The sequence below is a fragment of the Protopterus annectens genome, chromosome 4.part0 (assembly GCF_019279795.1).
Source record: "Protopterus annectens isolate FY-2018-M chromosome 4.part0, PAN1.0, whole genome shotgun sequence".
In the NCBI taxonomy this organism is placed as follows: Eukaryota; Metazoa; Chordata; order Ceratodontiformes; family Protopteridae; genus Protopterus; species Protopterus annectens.
The window spans coordinates 1,650,789,042-1,650,802,379 of record NC_056733.1 but is presented as its reverse complement, the minus strand read 5'-3'; positions in this window follow the sequence as shown (position 1 = coordinate 1,650,802,379).

The following is a 13,338-nucleotide window of genomic DNA, read 5'->3' as shown; positions in this document are numbered from 1 at the left end:
GTGTCCTTTTTCTCTAATACACCTCTTTAACATTTTGAATGACAGCATCATTTCAGATTGTTCTGAAGCCTTTAACGTAAGTAAAGATTTTAATCATGATTCCATTCTTTCTATTGTCTTTAAGAGTATGCATTTAAATTATATTTTATGGTATTTTAGCTTTACTCCCTGTCTCTTATCTGTCTTTATTTGGCCTTAGTTGTGTATCATGAATCATTTCTGTTGACCTCCTTTGAACAGCTTCCAGATAATCTATAAAGCTGTTAATTATCCAGAGGAGCAGATACCATTCAAAAAGGTATTGCTAACTGCACATGGAGGCAAATATTAACTTCTTATTTGTATGTGCTGGTAGTTTCTCTTCCTATGAATCATTTTATTTTTCCATGCTACTTTCTGGCATTTCTTAATTACCTCAGGTCATTTCAGGTGATATCACAAGGATGCATCAGCACTTCCTATTAACTGCTTTACCTGTAGCGGACTACTTCTTTGCTAGGCTAATGCTTTACATGTGCACAAGACAGCTTCATTTTGATTAAATTTTGCCTGTTGTGTGTTAGACCATTTCTGCAAAACGCTTTCAGAACAAGATGAAAGAATTGGAAAGAAATCTTTAACAGTGACACACATGAAAGGATTCTCTGAAGATTAACGTATCTACACTATGTGGGTATATAAAATTTTATGTGTCACGAGTTTCACTGAATTGTTTAACAACTGCTGGAGAAATTAAGTACAAGTCAATTAACTTACATTAACTAATGTCCCACTCACTAGGCTGGACAAGCAGAAGGTTACTGTTAGCTGCCTGTCAGGAGCCAGAATCCGCCACATAACGCAAGCACTCAGGTCACTCCAGAACAAGTATAAATATGACTCTGTCATTGTTCATGTTGGTGTGAATGACCTGAGACATACCTCCCTGGACTACATAAAAAGAGACATTGAAGAGCTCTCTAATCATGTAGCTCAAGCTGGTATGACCATGACCCTGAGTAGCATCCTGCCCTCACCAAAAATTATACCTCAGTATAAAGAAAAAATGATCAATTTCAACAATTGGCTTCTGGTGTCATTCAAAGGGGATTCAGTGTCTGTCAGCCTGAAACGACATGCTCAACAAGCCGCGTTGCTTTGCAAGAGACGGCTTGCACCTGTCACCACTAGGCTTTTGAATACTGGCCAAGGCTCTTGCTGCTCCTGTAGTGCCTTTTTTAGGCAAGGCTCAAAAGTCAAACCCACCTCCGTAAACAGCACAATTAACAAAACACTGAGGATTATGCTACTCAATGCCAGGAGTTTAAATTTCAAAATGCACGCACTCGAAGCACTCCTCAGTATGGAGAACGTCAACATCTGTGCAGTAACTGAAACCTGGTTCAAGGCTCCACAGAGTATCCCAACACTACCAGGCTACAACTCATACCACACGTTTTGGCCACAGAAAATGGACTGAAACACAAAAGGAGGGGGTGTGTCCATATTCATCAAGGATACCTACATGTCCAGGTTAGTGACGCAGCATGATTCCTCTGAGATCATGCATGTGCAACTAACATCAGGCAAATCTGCAATGCAAATTGTGGCCTGCTACAGATCACCCTCCATGACAAAGAACGACCACTCCACCTTTCTGGCGACACTGGAAAACATGAAGGCCCTACCAAACACCCTGATATTGGGCGATTTCAATTACCCTACCATTCACTGGGAAAACTACTCAAGTACAAATTCCCAGGCCCAGTGCTTCCTGGAATTCATCAACTCAAATGCCCTGGATAAGCTGGTAAACTCCCCTACCAGAGATGAAAACATATTGGACCTGGTCATCACCAACATGGGCGATAGGTGTTCCACACCAGAGGTCAACCCGTCACTGGTGAGATCAGGCCATAAACTAATCACTCTGGATGTCCACACCCCACCACCACCTCCAACTAAGGAAACCACAGTAAAAAACTTTTCTAAAGCAAACTTCACCTTACTTAAGGCAGAGCTGGTAAGTTTCACAGCCCCCACGCTAAAGGATAATGCTGCCCAAGATGCAGAAACCTTTACAAATGCACTCTATGAGCACCAACAAGGACGCATGGATCATGCCAACCCTAGCAAGACCAAGACTCACTCCTCTAAGAGAAGGAAACTAGATTGGTGGACCCCTGCCATAAACAGGCTATACAATAGAAGGAGGAAACTAGTTCAGAAAAAAAAGCAATTCCCAAGAAGGAAAGACATCCCAGATCAGTATCAGTAAGAAACTAAGGTCCCTCATGAAATCATTCAAGGCTAACTTCGAAAGAAAAATAGCCAAGGATTCAAAAGATAACCGCAAAGCCTTCTTTAGCTATGTTAAGAATCTAAGTGGCAACTCACAGATATGCACTGAACTAGTGCAAAATAGCACAAAATATACTGAACCTACTGATATTGCCAACATCCTGGCAGATAGATTCAGTGCAAACTTCACCCCCCTCTCACCTCTAAAAGGGTCCACAACAAAACCAGAAAAGTGTAGTGTCCCAAAAATCACAGAAATACAGGTGAAAACAGCCCTTTCAAAAGCCAAAAACACAGTGTCAATGGGACCAGATGGTGTCCCAGGCTGCGTCTTGTATGAACTACAGAACAAACTAACCCCCCACCTAAACATGCTGTTCATCCTTAGCCTCTCCACAGGCTATGTGCCCATAGAATGGGGCACAGCAATGGTTATTCCTCTCCACAAAGGAGGGGCCACAACTGACTCTGGTAACTATTGCCCCATAAGCATGACTAGCCTGGTCTGGAAGGCTATGGAGTGTATCATCATGGAACTCATTAACAAAGATATTGGAAACCTCCAAACACTTGCCCCGACCCAGTTTGGCTTTATGGGCAGATCATGCCTACTATACCTGGTTGACTTCTTCAAGACAGTCACCAAGGCCATAGACGAGGGAAAGGTGGTTCACACAGCCTACCTTGACCTCGCCAATGCTTTTGACTCCATTCCCCACTCGGGTATTACAGAAAAACTCACCAGCCTGAACATAAACCCCACGTCATGAGATGGGTTGCCAACTGGCTTACAGACAACTCACATGGTAACAATAGCAGGCTCCAGGTCCAACTCTAAACTAGTCACAGGTTGTGTCCTGCAAGGCTCAGGCTTGGGACCCCTACTGTTCGGCATATACTTCTCAGAAGTACAGACAAACACAGGAGGACTATGGCTAACCAAGTTCGCCGATGACTGCAAACTGGGAGCCATAACTGACTCTCCGGCTGACATGAACATCCTCCAAAAGGGCCTTACTGAGACGGACACCTGGTGTCAAAGTCATGGCCTCAAGCTAAATGCCAAAAAATGCATAGTCATCCCATTTGGGAAAAACAAAACACCCACAAATTACCACATAGGTGCCAGCCCCCTTAATACAGAAGAAGTAATAAGAGATCTGGGGACCCAGGTAGATTGTAATCCCTCCTTTGACAATCATATTGCCAAAGTAGTTAGTAAATCCTTCTATGTGGTCCATCTAATTACTAAAGAGTTTGCATCTAGAAATAAAGAGATTATAGTGCCCCTCTACTCATCACTCATTAGACCCATCATAGAGTACAATGCCCCATTTGGGATGTACCTCACAAGACACTTCCAACAGCTGGAAAGACCACAAAAGTACCTCACCAAGAGGATTACTGGCCTCAAACAGATGTCTTATGCAGCCCGACTGAAAAAACTCCGGCTGTACTCAGTGGCATATCGCTTACTCAGAGGTAATCTCTGCCTGACTTACAAAGCCATGTCCAACTCAGAATTGATGGACATGCTCCACCTAAAGAAATCCAAGTCACTGCAAGCCACACGCTCTAGTGAGCTAAACCTTGCCACAACAATAAATAGAACATGCTGGATGGATAGATTCCTGTCACAGAGACTCCCCATGCTTTGGAACAAAATTTTTTAGCATAGATCTGGATGAAATTCATCTTTGCCATACTTCTTCTGTAGGCCATGCTGTCTTCAATGAAAAAAAAAAAGATTTCTGTCAGGTTTTTGGAATTTTGGCATTTGCTGCATTCTTTTATAATTTTAAAGTCGGAAATAAAATTCTTAATTGGTTCACTTTCCAATCAATTAGTAAGTGTGACCTACAGACATTTGGGATTTATTTTATATGTTTGTTGATAAAACAGCAAAGGTAGTACCTATGAAAGGGAACACAAGTTTACAAAGCCTTTAGAGCACAATATAATAAATTCCAAGCTTCATTGGTTATTACTGGACAGATGGTTTGGGTATCTATATCCATCCTTCCCACACAACCCAGAGAGTTTGTAGGGTGAATTTACAACACTTCCTGATGATGCCTAAGCTGCAACTGACAAGAGCAAACTTTTGGGAACGTATCCAGTTATCAAGGTAGAATTTGAAGGAGGCCAGTACATTACATATTGTTTGACATACCAGGAGAGCTTGCATATGTAGGAAAGTCTTTCAAAGAGGACCTTTTGTGTCCAAGTGGTCTTTATAGCAACCGTTTCTTAATTATTAATATAATTTCTGAGATGGAGAAGATCCAGTGGACAGGTTATTTTATATCTCAGAAGGTAAGGTAAAAATCATCACCTAGGAGCTTGTATGAGACAGCAAAAAGGTGAGTTGTTTATTCAGTTAGGATTATAGTTAGAACTTGTAGGGCTTTTTAACTAGGCAAGGCGTTTGGAGAAGGACATTCCAAATGATGAGTTCTATACTGTGATTAGCCTGATGGTGGATGAATAGTGGTGATTTGTGACATCCTTTGACTTAGGGATTATATCTTTGTAAGTGTTTATGTTGACTGAAGATAATTCATTTTGAAAGAAGGTACCTATGAATATATAATCTGTAAACCTTAGAAAAAATGCAGAAGAGCACAGTTCATGTATTAAGCTAATACATAAAGTGAAATAGTTATTTAGATATGCAATATTGGTAGTGGCATTATCCATACTTATTGCAACTTTATTTCAAGTGAAAAATATTGGGGAATAAATAGTCTGAGATAAGGTGAGGATTCCTAGGGACAGATTTCAAAAGACTTGTTCTCAATATAAGCAACTTGCCCTGGTATAAATCTGACCCAATTCTAAAAGACTTTCTCTTGAAATATGTGACTTATTCTGGTGTAAGGTCTATTTTTAAAACAGGCTCACAGCAGAGTAAATCACACCAAGACCAAGCCTTTTGAAAATGGGCCTTTAGTCTTCGGAAAACAAGAGCAGATAGTCAGAGACCAGTGATGCGGCTTTAATGTAGGAAGGAGACATACAATAATGTTAAGTTTTATGTTTCAGAATAGATTAATATTCAAGCAAATGCATATACTGTGGCTCACATGTGACTTAATTTTTTCAAGGACTGTTGTGTAGTCTGCTTAAAATACCTGGTAAGCATCGAATGCTACTGATAAACCACTCCATCTCCTACAGTTTACCTTATAGCACACTATGCACTTGCTCCCTTATGCTCTGGGTTTCAGCAACTTGTCTAACTAATGATGTCTGCAAATATTGTATATATAGCTTCAACCTGGCTTACTGTACATAGTGTTTATATTGTTAAGGCCTGTATATACTTTTTTGCAATATGCTCTTCTACACTAAGACTTCTGTGTTAATTTCATTCACTATGTTTCCGATTATGCTACTGTAAAATTTTCTTTCATCTCATTTCATACTTTTGTAATTAGTCACTGTCATTATTTCACCTCTGTACCATCTGGAGCTTTTCTCCCCAGGACTCCGCTGAAAACAGACACCAGTTGTCCAGCCGGACTATCCTGGTAAATAAATGTTAAATAAAATAAATAAATAAAATCAGTAAGAAAAACAATGTCAATGTGTTGGAAGCAGTTTATAAGGAACATTGTCATTGTGATAAAAAATAAAGTATGCAGTATGCATTGCCATAATTCTGACCTCAGTGTAAGATTGCATCAAGGGGCATTAAGACTATTAGCATACAGTTTTTACAGACATTTTACTACAGGTCACTGCTTTATTTAAAGCTTCAGCGTTACCACTTGATTTTTGGTACTATTCAACTTTTGTTATTTAAGATGAATTTATTAAGGTAAATGTATAAACAGGGAGTTCCTAAAGAATTATGGTAAATGCACCAATAGAATTACAGACATTCAAATATGGTAAGATTAAGCCAAGGTCCATAGTTATTTCTATATGTACAAAATTTCTATATGTACAGAATTCTAAACAGTAAGGCAGTCACATTAGGCACAACAGACAACTAACATTAGGTTGCTATTGTCAAGCATTTCTGTTGCCCAACTTTAAGCAAACTCAAAGTTGATCATATCAGGTTTGTGCATATAGTAGGCTTAATTCATGTAATTGAAATACATGTTAGATCTTTGCTACAGCAGTTCACACCCAAGTTTGATAATAGCAGCATTTGAATTTATGAGAGCAGTAAAACATCTGTAGCAATTACTCAGGTTTTATGATACTGGAAAACAGTACAAAAAATGTAAGGAAATACGACTAGCAGGTTAATGATTTTCAGACTGCAGCAACAGAGGGAGTATACAGAGAACCATTTTTATTAATCTGTATCTTTCATAGTGGTTCTGAATCATAATGGCTAATCTGAAAAAATCAGTTGAGTTCTGTGGTTACAGTTTTCTTGCAACTGTCCTAGTGCATATGCTCCACAGACATGCCTTAAAACATAACGGACTACAGAGGTAACACTGGTCTTGTACAGTGACTCCATTACCACTCCTGTAAAGCAGCAGCAGGACACTGGTGTTAAGAAAAGCTGCAATTTACAAGTTAAAGTAATAAGATATTGATTGAGGGTAGACATTGCCAACCTAGATGAGATACTAGACTGTCTCAAAGGCTATAAAAGAAATTAAAAATGCATTTATCTGATAAGTCCATTGTTAAGAGGAGACTATTTGGGACACATAAGGATGCAAACTATTTGCACTGCATAGAATGTACTGATGGGATGATAATAGGTTTGCTTTGATAGCTGCCAGAAAACATTGGCTGTGGATAAAGATAGAGACCATTTGTCATCTGATAACAAGAGATCTTGAAGGAGTCAAATAATTTTAGAGAGGTTGACACGGATAGATATAGCAAATACCTGTAAGAAATATTAAGGCTTATAACATTTTATGCAGAACAATGTCTGTGAGGTCTTGAATGTTAAGTGCAGAAAAAGATGTCCTGTCAATGAAAAAGAGTTTACTCTCAGTTTCTTCTGCTTTATATATTTCACATAATTACCTAATGACTTCTATTCCTTCATTTGATTTTACTCATTTTATTGTGTTTTTCAATAAACAGTCACGACTTTGAATGAAGAAATGTTTTATGCTATGGATATCACCAAAGGCTGGATATAATTTAATACTTCACTAGTACCTTCATAAGAAAAATAGGAGTCATTTTTAAATAATCTTACATGTTCTAGAATGGTTTGGATGGGAAATATACTGATGCTGAGATTGTCCCAGGGATTCATTAACAGTGCATATACTTTGTGCTGAAGCTAACATGATCACCTGTCTTTACATGAAAAGCAGTATTGCTTATCAAATGTGCAAGACTCCAGGCAATCCTACACATTGAGCAGCTCCTACTTGTTGCTAGAACACATCTTTGTGGCCATGTTGAGGTGCAGTGAGGCTTGTGTAGACAGTGTAAATGGGGCTATATTATGTCCTAAAAAAAAAACTTTCAGTAAATGGCTCTTTGCTGAATAATAACCAGTGAAATCTGACTCCTATGAATTAATTCAGCAATTTTTTTCCTATGGGAAAAAAATGCTTGGCCATCATCGAGAATTTACCCTTTTTCCCCACTATAGTGCAATCTCGAAGTTGGTATATTTGGTTAGGGTGGTGTGGGGGAGCAAAGCCCCCCACTTTAAAGTGTTTTAAATTTTTCTTGGTTTTAGGTTGGCCAAGCATTTTTTCACCTACAAAAAATTCACTGCAATGATTGTTCGAGGGAGTTAGATTTTGCTGATTATCATTTGGCGAACAGTCGTTCGCTGACAAGGGTTTTTGCAGATGTAACATAGATCAGTGTAAACACAGTACTGTGAACAAGCCTAGTCTCAGTAAATAGGTATGTGAGCACAGCACAACAATAGATAGGCAACCTGGTATAAATGAAAGGCATGGAAGGCCTAACAACAGCTAATGCTCTGAAATGAATGTGGGAGAAGCCTTCTCATAATGAGGGAAAAATACAGAAATAATCATGGACAATCAGGGACTTTTGTTTAGACATTAGCAGTATCAACAGGAGATGTTTACAGAATAAGACCGTGTGAATTAAAATACTTTTTCATAAGTGTAAGACTTGTATACCTCTAAGCAGTGTCATGATTTACTTTTAAGTAAAAATCACCACCTATTTCCAAAGGTCACACATTATTACAAGTGATTAAGAGGTACAGAGCTAAAACTGGAGTCAAACTTAGAGAAAGAGAAGTTTGATAACAATGGTGAAGGAAACATGATGCAACAGGACATTTCATTCAGAGCAGATAGCAAACATGTTGGAAATTCAGTGGCATTTTCAGGTATAATAGGACAGAAAGCACTGCTACTAGATGTTCAAAATTAATCATCTATGATTTATCACAAATCATCTATAATGTATCACAAAATCCAGGTATTGCAAGTGGAGAAATTTCCTTGCCTTATATTAACTGAAGTAACTATGAACAAAAATGGCCATAATACCCTGACAATTACTAATAGTTTAGAGTAGGAATTTTGATACATCAGTTGTTGTATCTTTTGGCTTTTCCCGGTTAGGGGTCACCACAGTGGAACTTCTGTCCGCTAATGACTGGCAGTAGATTTTTACGTACCAACTTGCCAGGCGTGACGCACAACCTTCAATGAAGGTACGCCCATCCACGCATGTCTCCACACAGAAGACGCTTTAGCTGAGAATTGAACAGGACAACGTCTTACTGTGAGGTGACAACGCTACCGCAGCACCACCACCGCAGCACATCCCAAATCAGTATAAGGTGTAATATACAAGGGCATGTCACAGAAGCAGAACTGTGTCTTTGAACAACTTATTTACTGAAGGTTATGCTGGGTTATGCTGGGGTATACTGGAACTGATGTATAGCTCTTACAGATGATATATAATAGGGCTGAAGATGTAGGACATGTTATGAGAAATATACTATGACAAAAATCATGGAACATATGAAACATGTGGAGGCAGTCCATTGACATCAGGGTTGTTTGGCTATGAATGTCAATATATGCTTATGGACATGGTTCAATATGTGTGAAGGAAAGACCACCAATGACAGCTAGCCAGTAGGAGAAGTAAACACAAGTATGACGTCAGCCATTGTGTAATGACAACTGCTGCATGCACTGTTTCAATGAGTCATATGTGCCTGGAGGATAAAGCACAATGTGGGTTACAGGTGTAGTTATTGCTACTGCCACAAATGCAACAGTTATTGCAGCATGACAAAGTGTACCTTTGAAGGTGGTATACTATCATGTCATACACCATTATGGCCCCCCAGGTGAGCAATGTGCAATACATCTGTAATACCTGGATTACAATAGGCAATATACCTTACAGTCAGGTGCAACAGTACCATCAGGTAGTAAATGAACTGTAGAAACTGCTGGAGGTTACATATAACAGCTGCACACCAACCAGTAAGAATGTTAGTGTCTTCCGCACATTGGCCACTATGTCTATTACATAGTTCCTGGCACAGCCATACTGCTGAAGGAAAATTCTCAGAAGTTTTTACCACAAAACAACAAATGACAAAAAGTATTCCACAATATTAATTAGTTAATGTGCATGTGCTAAATATTACCCAACAAAATATATCATTTGACTGAGCATGCTGATTAGGAATTGCAGCAATTACTGGATGAACCCCATTACCCATACCAAATACACAACAAACTATGATAACACAGGTCTTATCATACTTTCCAGCCACTATGCAGGATGACATACATCTATATCTGTTGAAAAATCTTTCTATCCTGCAACCACTGTAGCAAAAAAAAATAATATAAGGTATACACCACTGGATTAAAACACTTGCAATGTAGATTGTGCTCTTCTTGACCTGTGAACTAACTGAAGACAAGACCCAGGAGTTCATACCACAACTGTCAGACTACACTCACTTGAATGGAGAACCTAAGCATTGCATTTGAATGCATATGGCTTTCTTTAATGAGATTACACAATTTGGTCTGTCTCTCCACAACTGTAAAAGTGTACAGTAAGTAAAATGACAATCATTAATTGCTTTTAAAAATCAATCCTGAGTGTTATAACTCTGTTATACCTTGACAGACATGAACACCTGCCTACTTGTGTTCATAGTTAATAGAGCTGTGCAACAACCTCTGACTCCACAGACAGAACAGCACATGAAGCATCAAAAAACACTTGAAAGGATAACATCATCAGAGAGTTTGCTATAATTATTCCTCCCCTAAAATTATTCTGTGGCTCAGATACCTTCTGTTAGGTAAGCCAGCCCTGTCTTACAGGTGTCTTCCACAATTACATTAGTAGATTCAAACCCCTCCTACCTGTCCTTCTAATCTAGACAGACACATATTAACTGTGATTGCCATGGGAGAGATTAGTATTGCAGCTGTGAGAAAGTACACACTTGAATGGATGTCTTCAGTGGTGAGTTTGCAGGCATATGACTCACACAAAATGTGTTTGAATTATCAAAATGATATAGCCATGTAACTGTTTACTCTGTGTTGATTTACCCATATCATATCTGTTGATGAATCCATTGCTACACAATCCAGGTAGTCTGTTATACAGCTACTGTAGGTGAGTACAGCTAGATTTGAACCACTACTGATCTACATCCACACTCAAAAGGGCAGTGTTTTAACCATTTCTGCCACAGGACACTTTAACTTACAAATGTCAGAAAGCACAGACTGCAAGGTCTGACTTAAGCGTTGTTATGGAATAGTCATTTATTCTGTAAAATGTATTTTGAAAGATCAAAATCATTTTGTTATGTCAGTATTTATATAAATGTCAATCAAACATATCAATGCCTGTTGCTTAATGCTGTACAGTTTGTCACTTGTGTTAAACTCGCTTGCAGTTCTTATATATTGAATGCTTTTAGGATAATATAACTTTAAGAAATAGACTTTCGAGCAATGCTTATGAATATTTATTAGATTGCAATGGATGTTGCTTTTAATTGGTTAATTAATTAGTGAATATTTTTATAAATAGGGGTGTTTCATATCTGATGTTTTCTGATGAATGTCATGTTCTGAATGAAAGCACTCAATCATTTGTATTATTGTAATAACATTTTGGGGTATTCTATTCAGCATTTTCTAGTTTAGTCATTTGAATGTATGCTGGTGTGGAGTTTATTAGTTTGACAAACTGATTTCCAATGGCCATGTCACAAGATCTACTCAAACTGACTCCCAGTATAAACACTAATAAGAATGGTGATAATACAAAGGAAGCAGATGGAATATATGTCTCTAAAGACAGTGTTGGGACATTGAAAGACATTAAAAAGGATGATTTGACCATTTTAACTCATATTATAATATCATATAGACAGATAGATAGATAGATAGATAGATAGATAGATAGATAGATAGATAAGGTAGACCGACAGTCCACAACACCGACACCACAAGAACAAAACTGGAAAAACACGAAAGCTCACATGCCCAACAAACCACAATACCGACAGTTAACAAAACAAAATGTTTGCTGTTCCACACAACACACACACAAGACAATCACACCAACAACCTAAAAACCTACACTACACCTTACACACAAATATCTATGCACTAACCTGAACCCAAACCCTAACCCTAAGGTCTGTCACTATCGCACACTTACCTTACCTGCACCCTAACCCTAACTTACTTAATCTGTCCCTAACCCTCAAGTCCCTCACTATCACACACTTACCTTACCAGCAACCTAGCCCTAACTCACTTAATCCGCCCCTAACCCTCAAGTCCCTCACTATTGCACACTTACCTTACCCGCACCATAACCCGAAGTCCCTCACTATTGCACACTTACCTTACACACACCCTAACCCTAAATCCCTCACTATCACACACACACCTTACACGCACCCTAACCCTAAATCCCTCACTATTGCACACTTACCTAGTCAGGCTCACACATTTCTGTGTGGGTGTTTTCACTGTCGGGATTCCAAATTGTCAGTTATCTGCTCCGACGGTCTTCTGGCGTCAGTGATGTTAGTGTTGATCTTCCGAGCTTTCGTTCTAACATAGGGAACCCATATATATATATATATATATATATATATATATATATATATATATATATACATGTGTGTGTGTGTGTGTGTGTGTGTGTGTGTGTGTGTGTGTGTGTGTGTGTGTGTGTATATATATATATATATATATATATATATATATATATATATATATACACACACACACACACACACATATATATATATATATATATATATATATAATTATATTCATATCATAATATTGATTTAAGTAGCTAGTAAAATCAATGTTTCAACATGGGAAGATGATCGGGTGTGGTCTCTTACTAATGCCATGGTTGGTGACATTCAGAAAGTCACAGTTTTAAATTGAGGGAAAGGATTAAGTGAGAATCAGGAAGAAGCTTCCAGGGGAAGCTTTAACAACCATGACCACAGTAAAATGGAACTATGAGGGGTGTCTATATTCAAAAGGATGCAGTGGATTTTACTTTATGGCTTCATAAGCCTATTGCGGTCATGTAAGAAGAGACTAATGAAATGGGTGACGAGAGGTGATGCTCTGCAGAACAACATTAAGAAGTCTGAAAAATTGCTTTTATGAGATAGAAGGCTGCAGTTAAGCAAGGTATTTTTGAAGACTGCATTGCTGTGGGTCATGTACTGAAGGGTTTAAGACTTTGGAAATACTCAAACAGGATTGAGACTGGGTGAATGCTACATCAAAAGCTCTTGGATTCATTTAATCAAATAGAAATGAACTCTATGGGAATATTAATTAAAGACGATAGGAAATTAAGTTAATTAAAGTCATTGAAATGATTCAAGGGAAAACTGTGGGGCATTTATTATTTTAAATACATAAGAAACAATATGATGAACTGTTTAAAAGAATTGATTTGCAGTGTGACAATGTTTTTAAATGTAAAGATAAAAAATATTTATGAGACATAATGGCATACAAAAATATGATAGCATATTCTGTACCTAATCAGAAGAATAAAAGGAAGGAGTATATTCTCAAGATA